The 17,256-nt window shown below is 47.5% G+C and overlaps 1 long non-coding RNA gene across 1 annotated transcript; it reads right to left on the reverse strand.

Annotated features, from left to right (window-relative positions):
• Positions 1–13,306, reverse strand: LOC118153846 (uncharacterized). Its single transcript, XR_004743482.3, has 2 exons — positions 13,060–13,306; positions 1–410 (listed from the first exon to the last, which is right to left on the reverse strand). It is a non-coding gene; the product is annotated as an uncharacterized LOC118153846 (long non-coding RNA).
• Positions 13,307–17,256: the final 3,950 nt, after the last annotated feature.

Below are 17,256 nucleotides of genomic sequence, written 5' to 3' on the forward strand. Positions count from 1 at the left end.
TGAGGGGCCGCAAATGTATTTATTAATGCGAGGGAAAGGTTGTTCCGGAGCGCAGTTTGATTAATGTTTGAGTCTTCAGCTTGTCAGTCTGGTTTTGTCTCTTGCAAAAGGGGAAAAGGGAGGGGTTGAGTGAGGGGCTGGTAGGGGAGTGGGGAGGAGAGAGACAACAAAGCGGGAGGGGACGTTAATAGCCAAATAGGCTCTTTTTCATGTTTCCCCCAGCCTGCCACCCTTGATGGATGGCTCAGACAGACACCAGAACGCATCAGGGAGACGCGAGCCCCTCGGAGAGATGGAGAGATGGCGAGATGGAGGAGAGGGGCCGGCTGAAGCCTGGTTGGGGTCGGTGGGCGGGAACTCCCAAGGGCTGCCTGGAGAGGAATGGCCTCAGGAAACGGAACGGGCAACTCCTGGGGAAACCAAAGGAAAATTACACTCATGTTTACAAGTCTTCCCTCCTCTCCCCAGTTTGCCCCTCTGGGCCCTGGAGACAGCACCGAGGTCGGAGAGTGAGGGTCTTCATACCCTCTGGATACAGAAAGGGACGAGAAGCTCTCTTCCGTGGTTAGGGATGGGAGAAGGAGGTGGGCAAAAGCCTATGGCTTCGAATTCTCCTTCCTCTCTCTTTCCTCCACCCTTTTCTTTCCTCTCACCCTGTGTCCTTGGCCTTTTATCTTATCTTCACTTTTACTCTGTCGTCCCTCCTTCCTTCCTCTTTGTCTCTTCCATTGTTTCTTTCCTCCATCTCTTCCCCCTCCCCCGTTGGTGACATCAGCTGGCTGTGATAGGAACTGCCTTGGGGAACTGCCTTCCCTGACCAGTTTGAACACCTATACTGCTTTCTATTTTTCCTTCCCTAGAGACATGGGGGAACTGAGAGCCCCCTTGGAACCTCAAACTTAACCCAGTTTGTGAAAAACACACACACAAAAACCACACACAACACACACACACACACACACACAAAACACACCACCACCCCTTTTCTACCCTCCCCACCAAATCCTTCTCAGCTCCAGCACACTAGGAATGTGGAGTGGAGGCCAGGTGCGGTGGCTCACCCCTGTAATCCCAGCACTTTGGGAGGCTGAGGTGGGGGGCATCACCTGAGGTTGGGAGTTCCAGACCAGCCTGACCCACATGGAGAAACCCCATTACAAAATTCGTTGGGCGTGGTGGCACATGCCTATAATCCCAGCTACTTGGGAGGCTGAAGCAGGATAATCACTTGAACCTGGGAGGCAGAGGTTGCAGTGAGCCGAGATCATGCTGTTGCACTCCAGCCTGGCAACAAGAGCAAAACTCCGTCTCAAAAAAAAAAGAGAAAAAGAAATGTGGAGTGGAAACTGAAAATTACAGATTTCTGGCCAGGCCTTGGTCTGTAAACTTAGGCTGCTTTGAGGTTAGATGCCTCCTCTTTACTAGGCCTTAAAAAAAAAAAAAAAAAGGAAAGAAAGGAAAGGAAAGAAATACCTCTTTACCAAATTCTAACATGACTTTGCAGCTCATTTTACCTTCCTGTACAGGAAAGAATTGCATTTATACATCTGAAGACCTTTGCAAGAGGGAAGTTATTGGATACAAAAAAAAAAAAAAAACCTACTTGATGGGCTGGGGACTGTGGCTCATACCTATAATCCCAGCACTTTGGGAAGCCAAGGCAAGTGGATCACTTGAGGTCAGGAGTTCAAGACCAGCCTGGCCAATATGGTAAAACCATGTCTTTACTAAAAATACAAAAAATTAGCTGGGTGTGGTGGCATGCACCTGTAATCCCAGTTACCCAGGAGGCTGAGGCCGGAGAATCAGTGGAACCTGGGAGGCAGAGGTTGCAGTGAGCAGAGATAGTACCACTGCACTCCAGCCTGGGTGACAGAGTGAGACCCCATCTCAAAAACAAAACAAAATAAAACAAAACCTGCTTGAGCATATCAGAACCCCACTTTCCATGGAAGATTTTTATTTATTATCATCAGAATCACAATTATTATATTTATTATTTACAGTGTTAGGATGGAGGAATTATTCTCTTCAAATGTCAGCACAGTGAGAGCTGTGGCTTTGGAATCAAACCATCTTGGCTGAATTCTGGTTTCTCCACTCATGCACTGGATGACCATGGGAAAATTACTTAGCTCTCTCTAAGCCTCAGTTTCCTCATCAGCAAAATGGGGATTGTAGTTGTCCATAGATTACTGGGTTGTAGAAAGGACAAATGACATAATCCATATAAAGTATATAGCATTGTGTCTGAGGATTATTATATGCTCAATACACATTGGCATAGATCCTTGGTTCTAGATCCTTTTCAAACACAGCTCAGGATCACCAGCACTGAATATGCATTGCACTCCAACTATGTATGTGGCATTACATTAAATATAAGGTAGCAAGAGATATAAACATGCCTTCTGCTGTCAAAGGGTTTGGTCTTTCTGTTGAGAAACAGTAGATGCATTAAAAATTACAAATCACCAAATAATCGTATGCCAAGTGCCAAATGAAAGTACAAATGCAGATGCTTTCAACACTCAGCTCCAAGGGAGGGATTGCAGGACTTGGAGCTAGGGGCCCCCCACAAAAGAGGCCACTGAGCCTGGGTCTTTAAGGAAGTGAGGGATGGAATGAAGTGAAGTGAAAAAGGGAATGGCATGAGCAAAGACTACGAGGATGGCTTGCTTTTGAATGAATGAATTTGGCTGGATTTAAAGAGGAAACTTGGAGCTGGGTGGGTGGCTTGTGCCTGTAATTACAGCTACTCTGGAGGCTGAAGCATGAGGATCACTTGAGTCCAGGAGTATGTGACCAACCCGGGCAACACAGCAAGACCTTATCTCTTAAAAAAAAAAAAAATACAAATACAAATAAAGTGTATCAGCCTGGGCAACATAGTGAGAATTGTCTGTATTAATAAAAAATTGGCCAGGCACAGTCATGGCTGCCTGTGGTCCCAGCTACTTGGGAGGCTGAGGTGAGAAGATGGCTTGAGCTCAGAGGCAGCCAAGGCTGCGGTGAGCTGGGACAGTGCCACTGCACTCCAGCCTGAGAGACAGAGTGAGATCCTGTCTCAAAAATAAATAAATAAATAAATATAAGTATAAATAAAGTATAAACTTGATAAGTATCCTGAAGACAGGGCCGGGCGTGGTGGCTCATCTGAGGTGGCCTGTAATCCCAGCACTTTGGAAGGCTGAGGCAGGTGGATCACCTGAGGTCAGGAGTTCAAGACCAACCTTGCCAACATGGCAAAACCATGTCTCTGCTAAAAATACAAAAATTAGCTGGGCGTGGTGGCACATGTCTATAGTCCCAGCTACTCAGGAGACAGTCAGGGGAATTGCTTGAACCTGGGAGGCGGATGCTGCAGTGAGCCAAAATTGCACCACTGTACTCCAGCCTGGGTGACAGAGCAAGACTCCATCTCAAAAAATAAAGAATTTGAATACAGGGCCCAGATACTTGGTCTATATGTTGTATGCTTTAGGGAAGTGTTGGAGACTTTGGAACAGCAGTATCATACATGTAAAAATATAGGTATATATATGTGTGCGTGTGTGTGTGTGTATTTTTTTAAGGAAGGTTAATCTAGGGGTGCCGCATAGAATGAACTGGTATAAGAGAGACTAGAGATCAGCCAGGCTTGGTGGCTCACGCCTGTAATTCCAGCACTTTGAGAGGCGGAGGCGGGCAGATCAGAAGGTCAGGCGTTCAAGACTATCCTGGCCAACATGGTGAAACCCCATCTCTACTAAAAATATTTAAAAAAAATTAGCTGGGTGTGGTGGAGGGTGCGTGTAATCCCAGCTACTCAGGAAGCTGAGGCAGGAGAATCGCTTGAACCAGGGAGTTAGAGGTTGCAGTGAACCAAGATCACACCATTGCACTCCAGCCTGGCCACAGAGTAAGACTTGGTCTAAAAAAAAAAAAAAAAAAAAAAAGAGAGAGAGACTAGAGATCAGGGAACCAGTAAAGGAGGGCTTGGGCCAGAATGAAGAGAAAATAATAAATTCGAGAAACATGAAAAAGTTTGATAACTAAATGGATGTTAGGAAGGGATGGAGAAGGAGAGTGATAAGGCACTAAGCTCTAAGGCTTTGAAACTGGGTGATTGGGAGCAATCTATAGGAACAGGGTTTGGTCATCATTACCCTGAGTTCTGGTTGGAGCCCAGGTTCCCTGAGTTTAGCAGACCACTGTAAAGCCTGCTGCCACGTGCTTGTTGATGTGGTTTCATATTTATTGGGTATCTGTTATGGTGTGGGTATGGTGGGAAGTTAGTTATCCACCCTCCATCAGTCTGATACGTGTTTTGAGTAGTTGGAAACTGGTTACCCTGTACATCTTCTGTTGCCTACCTGCCTCTGTCATAACTGATGTTAGAGACTGAGGTTTGAACCTATGGAGAGCATAAATAACTCTTTGGGGAGCTAAACTTAAGGCTCAGCTCCACCCACCCAATATATTAGCAAATGAACCAAGAAGAATGTGCCTATCCCATAGGCCCTGTCTTCTGAGACCTTAAGCTGTAAGAGGGTCTGCTGTTTGACTACCAACTAATGAGGCAAATTTGTAGGCAAATGCCTTAGGAGTCATTCCTCTCTATTTGAGGATATTCCCTTCAAAGTCATGTCACCAGGAGACTGCATTTATTCCAAATGCTTCCGTTGCTTAAAACATTTGGGAAGCCTCCCTGGGAATTATCTTCAGAGTCTTCAGCACATTTGTGTGGCTTTCCTCAAAGGTACCAGTTCCTCATCCTTGGAAGGTGGTGGGATGGTTGCAATGTTTTTCTGTGGTTGCCATTTTCCAAAAAAGTTTTGAAACTGCTTTTAGCAATGGCAAAGTGTTGAAACAGAATTATAGGCTCCTACTAAGAAGTCATGACGGCCGAGCGCAGTGGCTCAAGCCTGTAATCCCAGCACTTTGGGAGGCCGAGGTGGGTGGATCACAAGGTCAAGAGATTGAGACCATCCAGGTCAACATGGTGAAACCCCATCTCTACTAAAAATACAAAAAATTAGCTGGGCATGGTGGCGCACGCCTGTAGTCCCAGCTACTCAGGAGGCTGAGACAGGAGAATTGCCTGAAACTAGGAGGCAGAGGTTGCGGTGAGCTGAGATCACGCCATTGCACTCCAGCCTGGGTGACAAGAGCGAAAAAAAATAAAAAAAGAAGTCATGACAACTGAATGCCATCTATGATCCTGGACTGGATCCTGGACTGGGGGTAGAGAGAGTCTGACGACGGGAATAGTCATAAAGGACTTTACTGGAAAAATGGATGGACATTGAATATGGGCTGTACATTAGAACACATTCTCATAACAATGCTAAATTTCTTGCTTTTGATCATGCTACTGAGGTTTGTGTAAGAGAATGCCTCTGTTCTTAGGAAACACATACTAGAATATTTAGGAGTAAAGGGACAGGATATCTCCAAAATGCTCTCCAAAAGTTCCAAAAAAAACATGTAGATAGAGAAGGATGAAGTGAATGGAGCAAAATGTAAACAATCGATGAATCTGGGTAAAGGGCAAATGGGAGTTCTTTGTACTATTTTTGATATTCTTTTATAAGTTTGAAATTTATAAAAATAAAAAGTTACCCAAAAACCAACTATATAGCCTCCATTTGAAGGAGAGAGATTCAATTAGATGCTGATTCTTTCAAAATAATCCTTTTAGGAGGCACTGCACTCTTCAATACTTTATTGAGATTGGGTGAAAACATGAAAGACGAGCTCATCAGATCTGTGGATGATACAGAGACAAAAGAGAGAGTTAATGTTTTGGGTGGCAAGGTAAGGATTTAATAAGATTGTAGCAGGATAGGAACCCTGACCCAAATCATACACAGTTTAACATGATGTACACTCCATCAGTGTTAGTTAAATTGAGTTGAGTGAGGTGAAATTTAAAAGGATTAAATGATAAGTTTCATACTTGTCACCAAAAGAGTTAATTCAGTAGGGACGAGGAAGATATTGCCTAAGAGTTATATATACTAAAAACAGTAAGTTTAGTTGCCTGCAACCTCAATATGCTGATGTGATAAAGAAGCTGATATTATAAAGAATCTACTATGGGCCGGGTATGGTGACTCACACCTATAATCCCAGCACTTTGGGACACTGAGGAGGGTGGATCACTTGAGGCCAGGAGTTCGAGTCAGCCTGGACAACATGACAAAACCCTGTCTCTACTAAAATACAAAAATTAGCTGAGCGTGGTGGCATAATACCAGCTACTGGGAGGCTGAGGCACAAGAATGGCTTGAATCTGAAAGATGGACGTTGTAGTGAGCCGAGATTGTGCCACTGCACTCCAGCCTGGGAGACAGAGTAAAACTCTAAAACAAAACAACAAAACCCGCTATAAAAAAAATTAGAGATTCTGAGCTGCATTAATAAAAATACAATCTTCAGAACAAGGGAGGCGATTGTCTTTCTTTATCCTCTGCCCTTTGGACTTAATCTTCAGGGCTGGGGCACTATTTATAAAGAAAGGTATTGCTAATGAAAAGGCCTTTGGAGATAGTGAGATTTTGAAAGGAGAGTATTTGAGGAATAAGTAAAGGAATTAGGGATGTTTAAGCTCTCAAGGATTCCTGTTGGTTGCCTTCTAGACATTTGATTGGCGCCTGAACAGGGGAGGAAGATTGATGTATTCTCTATCAATTCACACAACGAAAAGAGGACAGAAGGAGTGAATTACAGGGAGATCGTTTCTGGTTTAGTATGAGAAAGAATTTTCTAAACATTAAAACAGTCTGAAAATACAAAGGTGCTACCTAGTGAGGTAGTAAGTTCTCTGTGGCTGGAAGTATCCAAAGAAGGCTACTATGAGGGACACTATAATAATAACCCTCGCAGCAGGAAGGTCCCTAGGTCAGGTAGACTGCTGGCCTGTTGAACTCTAAAATTCTAGGTAATTACATGTCTGTTTATGAAAAAATACACCTATGGGCCTCTTTTCTCTGTGGTCTTTATTATATAATGTTTACAGAAACGGCCCACAAACCCACTGATTGTATAATGCTTGGGAAGCCTGGACTGGGAGCCTCTTCCTTTTGAATTCCTTGCTTCCCTACCCCTTCTTTTTTCCAGCCTTCCATCTGCCCCTTGGTTGCCTCTGTCTAGAACTTTCCATGTCTGTCTGCATGATGGGACTTCTTGAGAGATTTGTAATGTTGAAAATTCTGCTGGACCCTGTGGCTCATGCTTGTAAACTCAGCACTTTGGGAGGCCGAGGCAGGCATATCACTTGACACAAGGAGTTTAAGACTAGCCTGGCCAACATGATGAAACACCATCTCTACTAAAACTACAAAAATTAGCTGGGCCTGGTAGCTCATGCTTGTAATTCCAGCTACTTGGGAGGCTGAAGCACGAGAATTGCTTCAACTCAGGAGGGATTCCTTGAACCCAGAAGGTTGCAGTGAGCTGACATTGTGCCACTGCACTCCAGCCTGAGCAAGAGGGTGAGACTGTCTCAAAAAAAGAGGCTGAGCGGGGTGGAAGAGGGTGGGCAGGGTGTCTCATGCCGATAATCCCAACACTTTGGGAGGCCAAGGTGGGTAGATCATCTGAAGTCAGGTGTTCGTGAATAGTCTGGTCAACATGGTGAAAACCAAAAATACAAAAATACAAAAATTAGCCAGGCATGGTAGCATGTGCCTGTAATCCCAGCTCCTTGGGAGACTGAGACAGGAGAATCACTTGAACCCAGGAGGCAGAGGTTGCAGATAGCTGAGATGGCACCACTGCACTCCAGCCTGGGTGACAGAGCAAGACTCCTTCTCAAAAACAAAATCAAGACAAAAAACAAAACAAAAACAAAAAAGTAGGAAAAGTCTGGGTATTGTGCTAGTCTCCCTACTGAGGCTGACTCTGACACATAGCTGATTGGCATTTGCTCTCAAAGAACAGTTTCTGCATTTGAGGAATTTCATTGGAATCCCAGCACTCTTGCTTAGCATGGCAAGGTGAAATGAAGGTGTGAGTTAGTGGAATATGTGGGTTCTAAACCCCAAGTGGAGCAAACCCCTGAGGATGGCCTGCACATCTCAAGAGCAAAGGAAGGTAGAAAACAGAGATCAGAGATAGGCTCTTCTTCTCTGCTGTAGCCTTTCCTCCAATTCTTTTCTGTTTTAATCACAGGAAGAGTGATTAATCAGCCGAAGAAGGTTGGGGGAAGAAAGCAGATGAGTTTTATCTGGCTGGGGTCTGCCCAAGCCGCAGCCATGTGACTACCTGGCTGACCCGGGGTCTCGGTCATGTCCCTGCCTGTCCACAAGACGGATCAGGCTGCCCTTCTCTGCAGCACCCGCCCCCCCCGCCCCCATTCCAGGAGAGGGTTGCTAGGATAATTATAGCCTACTTGTTTCTCTCCCTCTCTTTTATTCCTTTAGATCCTGGACATTTTTACTTTCTCAGGGAACTGGGGAACTTCTTCAACACCATAGTAAACTAGAATCTGGAAGGTTCCCTCCAGCAGAAATGAAGAGGTTAAATTCTCAGAAATCTTCTCTATTTTTTTACCCTTCTCTACCCACCTCCCTCCCAGTGTTAACTGGGAACCTATTGCTTTGTCCTCTTTGTCCTTCATTTCTTTCTTTCTCTTTCTTGAGACAGAGTATCACTCTGTCACCCAGGCTGGAGTGCAATGGCATGGTCTTGGCTCACTACAACCTCTGTCTCCCGGGTTCAAGCGATTTCCCTGCCTCAGCCTCCCGAGTAGCTGGGACTACAGGCGCATGCCATCAAACCCGGCTAATTTTTTGTATTTTTAGTAGAAATGGCATTTCACTATGTTGGATAGGCTGGTCTTGAACTCCTGGCCTCATGATCCACCTGCCTTGCCTCCCAAAGTGCTGGGATTATAGGCATGAGCCACTGCGCCCGGCCTTTGTCCTTCATTTCAACAACACAGAGCCTTTTCCTGAATATTCAGGCCTCTCTGTCATCCATAAAATTGCTCCTCTTGACCTGCTGGACTCAAGTGATCCTCCCACCTCAGGATCTTGAGTAGCTGGGACTATAGGCATGCCCCACTATGCTCACCTAATTTTTGTATTTTTTGCAGAGATGAGGGTCTCATCATGTTGCCCACTCTGGTCTTCAACTCCTGGGCTCAAGCTATCTGCCCGCCTTGGCCTCCCAAAATGCTGGGATTACAGGTGTGAGCTACTGTGTCCAGCCTCAGGAATCTCATTCAGTATTGAAGGAAAAAGACCTGGCTTTGAATCCTGATTCTATCAGTTGCAAATGCTGTGACCTTGGACAAGTGGCAAAATTTCTCAGAGGATCCATTATTCCACTTGTGAAATGGGAAAAATTATACCTATTCACAGAATTTTTGTAAATATTCAGTGAAATAATGCATGTCAAACTCTTAGCAAGTGACTGGCAAAGTAAGTGCTCAAAAGATGGCAACTATTGCTGCTAGGGCTCACCTTTGTGCGAAGTGGATGAAGTAAAAGGAGATGACAGGGGTTAAGGGAACACACCAGAAAGGAAGCTCACAGAAGAGACGCTGAAAGGGATGGATCTGGTTAATGCAGGACAGATGGCAGAGAAGGAGGAAGATGGGGAGAAGGAAAGGGGAAGGAAAGGGCTCACTGGAGACTGGCCTGGCAGGGAAAGAGAGAAAGTTGGGATGCACAGAACAAGACAAAGCACGGGAAAGGGATGGACAAACAGCAGATGGGAGAGGAAGACAGAATGACAAAGACGGCGGGGCTAGGGGGGTGGTGGTGGGAACCCAGCTGGTGTGAAACAGACAAGAGGTGCTGGAGAAGACAGAAGGAAAAGAGAAAACCAAGGGGTGGGGGGCGGTGCCAATATGATACAGGGAAGCAGGGGCAGGACAGACAGACTGAGAGCGAGTTGGGAAAGCACAAGACGGACAGACAGATGGCAGGGACAAGAGGGTGCCCTGGGTTGCCTGCATTCTGCTGTGTTTACCAGCTAATTGAGTTAAATTGTTGTCAGAGATGTAATTAAAGGGTAGAGAGAGCTCTCTGGCAGGCCCGAAACAGATGGAGGGGGCTTTAATTGGTAATTAAATTCTTCCTTGGCAGCTGAGGAAGGAGCTTGTGCTTCAGCCTCACAAGGCCACGGGTGGCCTTCCCCCCATTCCCGGCCCCTCTCAGGGGCTCTTTGGGGAGGGGGCTGGGCCCTGCGCACCAGCAGCCTGGCAGGCGGTGAGGCCTGGTAACTGCAGGAGAATGCATGCCAAAGCGACCCTTCTTCCCTGCTGGGGCTGGCTCAGCTCCCATGAGCAAGTCCAAGCAGACCCACCCCTGTTCCTGCCCCTTCCCGACCTCCCCACCCCCACCTACCAAACTAGCATTGACCCATGAATTCCTGCACGGCCCCCATTGCTTCACTTGGGATCCCAGCGAAGAATAGTCGGGCTCTGGCCCTGCAGCCTGATTGGCTTGGGAAGAGTTAGTTTAGTCGGGGACCCAGGCAGACCCATCTGCTGGCATGGCTCCCACGAGCCTGTCAGCATCTGCCCCCTCCCCCTGCCCTCCCTTCTAGGAGACACTGTGCAGAGATTCTATTCTGCCTGGCACATCACTGTCTGGCGCAAACACTGCCTCCATCCTTCTCGACCCCCTGCCCTCACCCCCACAGCAGCAAATAAGACAGGGATGGGATCAGTCACCCTGATGGGCAGACAGATTGGTTAGATGCTCTAAGATGTGGGCATTTAGACTTATCAGCTTTCAACTCCAAATCTCAGTTTGACCTGCATTTCATTGCAGAAGGACCCTTGGGATTGGCAGCTTTCCCGGAAACCCACAACTTCTAGACATGATCCATTTCAAAGAAAGAGATAAGTAAAAACAGAGCACAGAGGCAAGGCTTTTTAAAAGAAAGCTGAAAGGGAAGTTACGCAGAAAGAAAATCCAGGGCAGACATTGTGGGATTGTTGTAAAATGTGTGGCTGACCGTGAGTCAGCAATAATACAGTGCTATTCTCACAAAAGCAAGCTGCATGCCCAATACACAAATAAGGTACCTGGGGGTCATTCTCATTATATCTCAGGTGATCAAACAAAAGTTCTTTGTCTTGCTCTGGGCTCCAGGGAGCCTAGAGAGTCATAGGCAAGTTTTGAGGGGTTTCTGGGGAGAACTGTAGAAATGACAGAAAGGTTTGTGAGGCACAATGCCCGACTGTATGGATTTTCACTCAGTTTGTCAAGCATTCTCTGTTCTTTTGCCTTTGGCCCCACATATACTGGTCTCTTTGCCAGGATCTTTGCTCTCCCACTTCCTTCTCCATCCCTGGACTAACTGCTACTTATCCTAAGGCTGAAAGCTAGTCCTCCTTTCCTGCCCTCCGTTCCTTCCTCCCTCCCTCCCTCCCTTCCTTCCTTCCTTCTTTCCTCCCTTCCTCCCTTCCTTCTGATGGAGTCTCAATGTCTTCCTACACGCTGGAAAGCAGTGGTACAAACACCACTCACTGCACCCTCAACCTCCCGGGCTAAGGCAATTCTCTTGCCTCAGCCTCCTGAGTAGCTGGGATTACAGGCATGCACCACCACGCCCAGCTATTTATTTTATTTTTTGTAGAGATGGGGTTTTGCTATGTTGCCTAGGTTCGTCTCAAATCCCTGGGCTCAAGGGATCCCCCGCCTCAGCCTCCCAAAGTGCTGGAATTACAGGCACGAGCCACTGTACCTGGCCAACATTGCAAATTTAACTGACTCCTTTAAAAGGGTATAAGCTCCAAAGGCCAAGGATAGTGTCCATTTTGCTCATCTCCCCAACAGCTACTAAACGACCTAGCAAATAGGAGGTGCTGAATTAATTTTTGTTGAATGAAGAAATAAACCCACAACATTCAGGTGAAGAAAGCAAACTCTGAAAGTCATCAGTAAAGTTATTACACAGATAAGAGGCCTAGAAATGCAGCCAAGATTTAAGTTAGCTGCAGGAAATAACTTTTTGGGCTTTTTTTTTTCATCTTTGTCTATTTGCTAAGGGAAAATGAGGAAACCTTTTTTTTTTTTTTTTTTTGAGACGAAGTCTCCCTGTTGCCCCGGCTGGAGTGCAATGGCACGATCTCAGCTCACTGCAACCTCCGCCACCCGGGTTCAAGCAATTCTCCTGCCTCAGCCTCCCTAGAAGCTTGGATTACAGACATGCGCCACCACGCCTGGCTAATTTTTGTATTTTTTAGTAGCGATGGGGTTTCACCATGCTGGCCAGGCTGGTCTCAAACTCCTGACCGCAGGTAATCTGCCCTCTTTGGCCTCCCAAAGTGCTGAAATTACAGGCGTTAGCCACTTCGCCCAGCGGAAATCTCTTTTAGAAACAGAAAGAAGACAGTCTTATGACAGGTCAGTCGGTGGTAGCCTTCACCGTCTGCTGTGGGAGGTCAGGAGAGTGAGTGTGCTGGTTTCCAAACATCAGACCCCGCCCCCGCTGGAGATTTTTAATAATCTGTATGTCTAGAGGCAGGGGTAAGAAATTGTACTTTTTAAATCATCCTAGGTTATGATAATTCTGATGACTGGCAGATAGAAACCATTAGATTAAATGCCGGGTTTCTTTCAGCTATGAACATTTGTTTTCTCTCCTTTTCTTTTCTTTTGCTTGCTGGCACTTTTTCCCCACCAGCTAGAACAAATCAGCCCAGCTGATTCTACTAGGCCTGAAAGAAAGCAAGCTTGGGGATATTGAATTCCTCACAGAACCTTGGCAAAAATACAGGTGAAACATGCTTGTGGGATGAACCCTTCCACTATGTGCAGAATGGGGCAGCTCCATTTTCACCCCTACCGTCCCCATCATAGAGACCAGACTGAATATGATTTTAAGCCTGGTTCAGCAGTCCCATTCTACAAAACGGTACTGAAATACAAAAACTGTCACGGTCAGGAACTGCTGGAGCTATGGTTTGAGCCCTGCATTTGAACACCAACCTTCACTTCCTGGTTAGTATCCTCCCCACCACATGATAGTGACAAAGCTTATTTGGCTTCCCCCTGATAGCTCCAGCTTTCCCTGGATTCATTCATTCATTCGGCATTCATTCTCCTGCATTACCTGAATGGATCCAAATGTCACATCATTTCCCTTCACGCAGCAGGGTGGGGGCACAGTTGTGGGGAGGTGGGTGACATTCCCTCCCCTAAAGCCATCCTCCTGCCACCCACTGAGAGATCCCCTAGTGAGAGACTGTTCCAGAGGGCACCACTGCCTGCCGAGACCACCAGAAGGCCTTGGGACCTGCAGGGTTAAGCATCTCCAGAGCTGCTTCCTGCATCATCAAAGCTGACTTGCCCACACAGCCAAGGCTCAATGAGCTAAATATGGTCATAAAACCTAAGCCTCATCATTGTCATCCTTCCTCTTGCATCAACTCTTTTTTTTTTTTGAGACGAAGTTTCGCTCTTGTTACCCAGGCTGGAGTGCAATGGCACGATCTCGGCTCACCGCAACCTCTGCCTCCTGGGTTCAGGCAATTCTCCTGCCTCAGCCTCCTGAGTAGCTGGGATTACAGGCACGCGCCACCATGCCCAGCTAATTTTTTGTATTTTTGTAGAGATGAGGTTTCACCATGTTAACCAGGATGGTCTCGATCTCTTGACCTTGTGATCCACCCTCCCCAGCCTCCCAAAGTGTTGGGATTACAGGCGTGAGCCACCACGCCCGGGCTTGCATCACTTCTTGTGGCCTGTTACTTAGACTCACAGGATTGAGAGCTCGAACAAATCTCAGACTTCAAATCCTGTGTTTTGGCAAAGCTTGGTATGTGTATGAGGGGAGTGGGCAACCCCTGTTTCAACCAAAGCAATTCTGTTTATGGTTTTGTTTTTTTTCTTTTTTGAGACGGAGTCTCGCTCTGTCACCAGGTCGGAGTGCAGTGGCATAATCTCAGCTCACTGCAACCTCCATCTCCCAGGTTCAAGCAATTCTCCTGCCTCGGCCTCCTGAGTAGCTGGGATTACAGGCACACGCCACCACACCCAGCTAATTTTTGTATTTTTAGTAGAGACGGGGTTTCACCATGTTGACCAGGCTAGTCTCAAACTCCTGTGACCTCACCTAATCCACCCACCTTGGCCTCCCAAAATTCAGGGATTACAGGCGTGAGCCACCATGCCTGGCCTGTTTATGTGCTTTCGTATGTCATGTTAAGAGTTCTGGTCAGTGTCGTGCTGGTAAAAGTTTACTAGCTGGCTCTCACTTGGACTGCTGAAACCCTGATATGTAGCATTTGCTTATTTCTGTGGTGTAAATACTTCCACCAAAGCCCATTTCAAGCCACCAACTGGAAATCCCGGTGCAAAATTGGGAAATGCACATAATTGGCTCTTGGGAGCCAGTGCAAGCCAGCTGCAGTGTGGCACTGGTTCTGGTCTTTTTTTTTTAAAGACGAGGGCTTGCTCTGTCGCCCAGCCTGGAGGGCAGTGGCATGATCTCAGCTCACTATAACCTCTGCCTCCTGGGCTCAAACCATCCTTCCGCCTCAGCCTCCCAAGTGGCTGGGACTACAGGCATACAACACCACACCCAGCTAATTTTTGTATTTTTAGTAGGGATAGCGTTTCACCATGTTGCCCAGGCTGCTGTTGAACTCCTGAGCTCAACTGATCCTCCCACCTCAGCCTCCCAAAATGCTGGGGTTACTGGCATGAGCCACCGTTGCCCAGCCTGGTCCTTCTGTTTAAAAAGAAGTGTGGGTTGGGTACAATGGCTCACGCCTGTAATCACAGCATTTTGGGAGGCCAAGGCAGGTGGATCACCTGAGGTCATGAGTTTGAGACAGGCTGGCCAACATGGCGAAACCCATCTCTACTAAAAACACAAAAATTAGTCAGGCGTGGTGGTGCATGCCTATAATCCCAGCTACTTGAGAGGCTGAGGCAGGAGAATTGCTTGAATCCAGGAGGCAGAGGTTGCAGTGAGCTGCGATTACACCACTGCACTCCAGCCTTGGGTGATGGAGGAAGACTCTGTCTCAAAAATTAAAAGTGTGAAGACTTTTCTATTATTACCTTTTAAAGATGAGACAGCTGAGGCCCAGAAAGATTAATTGTTGCTGAGAGCCACACAGCTTACTAGGACCAAATTCCAAAGTCCCTGATCCCTGAACCACCAGATCCCACACTCCACAATCCAACTGGGCTGGACTGTCCTCAGCAGGGAGGAGAGGAGGCAGACATCACCGCAGCAGTGCCAAGGCAGGGGGCGATGACCAATGTCAAAATAAGTGGCCAAAGGGTCTCGCAGGCAACCTTTGCTGGGCAAAACCAGACCAAACCCAAACAAACCCCTCAAACTTGAAGAGTCCTATTTTGAACCAACCCTGTTCATGTCCTCATGGAGTAAATTATTCCCCATTCTGGCTTGGATGAAACAAGAAGCATCCTTACCCTCCTCCCCCAAGTCTCTCTCCCAAACCTATGGAAAGTCCTTGGGCAATGCACTGTATGTGGGTTGAGGGGGTGGAGTGGGAAGTGGGAAAGAACAAACCCTTTTAGACAAGTCCAGGAATAATTAATTCGGCAGCTGTTATATTTTCTTCCCGGGTAAGGAGCATAAGAAGGAAGCGTGGTGCAGTGCTGAGTGGAGGCATGGGTCTTCTAGAGCCCTGGATTCTCACTCTGGCTCTGCTACTCATTTGGGTGCTGGATCTCTTCCCCTCTCTGGGCATTAGCTTCCCCATCTGTACAATGAAAGGCTAGAACTATGCTTTCCAACATCTTTTTTTTTTAAATGCCATGAATCACCGGGGGGGAAATGGAGGGAGACCACCCAATAATGCAGTAATGTTTCTCCCCCAGTCCTTACATCCCACTCTTTCACCAGCTTCAACAAAGACCCTTTCCTTGCACCTCTGAAGATGCTCCTCACTCCATAGAAAACACCCCGCAAAGGCCTCTTCCAAGTTTCTCTGACGTCTTCCAGGACTGACTTGGGGCTGCCCCAGCCTGGCATCTGGTCTCCTGTGTCCTAGTCATTCTTTGTGTCCATGTTTCTTCCCTAGGAGCTGGGGTCACCGTGCCAAGGAGGAGGAATGAGAAGGAGGGGTCATCTGTTTTGCACGGCCTCTGCCCATCTACCTTCCCCGCCAGGGTCTGGTTTGCCAGAGGAGGGGAAAAAGGGTAGGGATGGGTGGTAGAAGAACCCTGTGATCACCCCCGCTCCCGGCCCACCGACAAGCCTGTCCTGCAGCTTCCCATCCGACTGTCTTCACCTCCACAGAAGGAAAATGGGTCACGCTCCACAAGGGCCTGTTATTGCCAACCTGGCCTGCTGCTGCCTGATAGAGCCCAGCCCTCCCCCGCCAGATCTCATTAAGGGGTCACCGCTTATGCTTCCCAGCCGCCCCCCATCCATCTTTGGCCATGGATGACAGACTGGGCCCGGAGGCTGATGTCCGGCAGGTGACAGGGTTAATGGCAGAAGAGGGTAGAGGGCAGAGGCCAGCCAACTCACAGTGGTGGGCGGGCAGTCTGGGAGGCCCTGTCTCCACTCCAGTCAGGCAGCCCCTCAAATTACAGCACCTGGGGGAGGGATGAGCCCTGGACCCCTCCATCCCCAGGGAAGCAAGGTAGACAGTATCAGCCATCTTGGAAGCAGATGGTGGGAGGAGAGAATGTTAGCCTGGGAAGAAGAGGAGTGAAGACACTTAGAAGGGGAAGGAGAGCTGGAAAGAAGAGGGGGAAATTTCTATATTTGTGGGCTCAGTGAAAACATTGCTTCTTGGAAGCCTGGATGCTCTTTGGCAAGAAGCACATATTTGCAGATGTGTATGAAGTCAGGTGAGTATTTTGAAGATGGGTGCCCAGGACCCATTCTGTTTTCCTTCCCAGTTGCCCGGTTCAGCACCCAGCACTGTGGTTAGGAGTAAGTTTCCGGAGTTAAATAATATGAATCTAAGTCCTTTTCAGGTCCTTTCTATGTGACACCGGTAAGTTACTTAACCTCTCTGAGCCTGATTTTCTCCATCTGTGCAATGTAGCTTCTGTGAGGATGAAATGACATGGCACATGGGAGACACAGCACCTGGTCCTGTGCTGTGCTAAGATTAGCTGCTCCTGGAAGTAGCCGGCTCATTGCTTTAATTACTGCAATCACCTTTGCTGCCTTTCTCCCATCCCCAAGCTTTTCCCAAGCCGTGTGCCTGGGACCTTCCTCATTTGACCTCCTACATGCCTGTGATCACCTCCTAGCCTGCCCTAGGGAACTGCTGAATGCTGCTTTGGGGGCAGCTGCCCCCATCATGGCTCCCAG

This window comes from Callithrix jacchus, chromosome 5, assembly GCF_049354715.1.
Source record: "Callithrix jacchus isolate 240 chromosome 5, calJac240_pri, whole genome shotgun sequence".
Taxonomy (NCBI): Eukaryota; Metazoa; Chordata; class Mammalia; order Primates; family Cebidae; genus Callithrix; species Callithrix jacchus.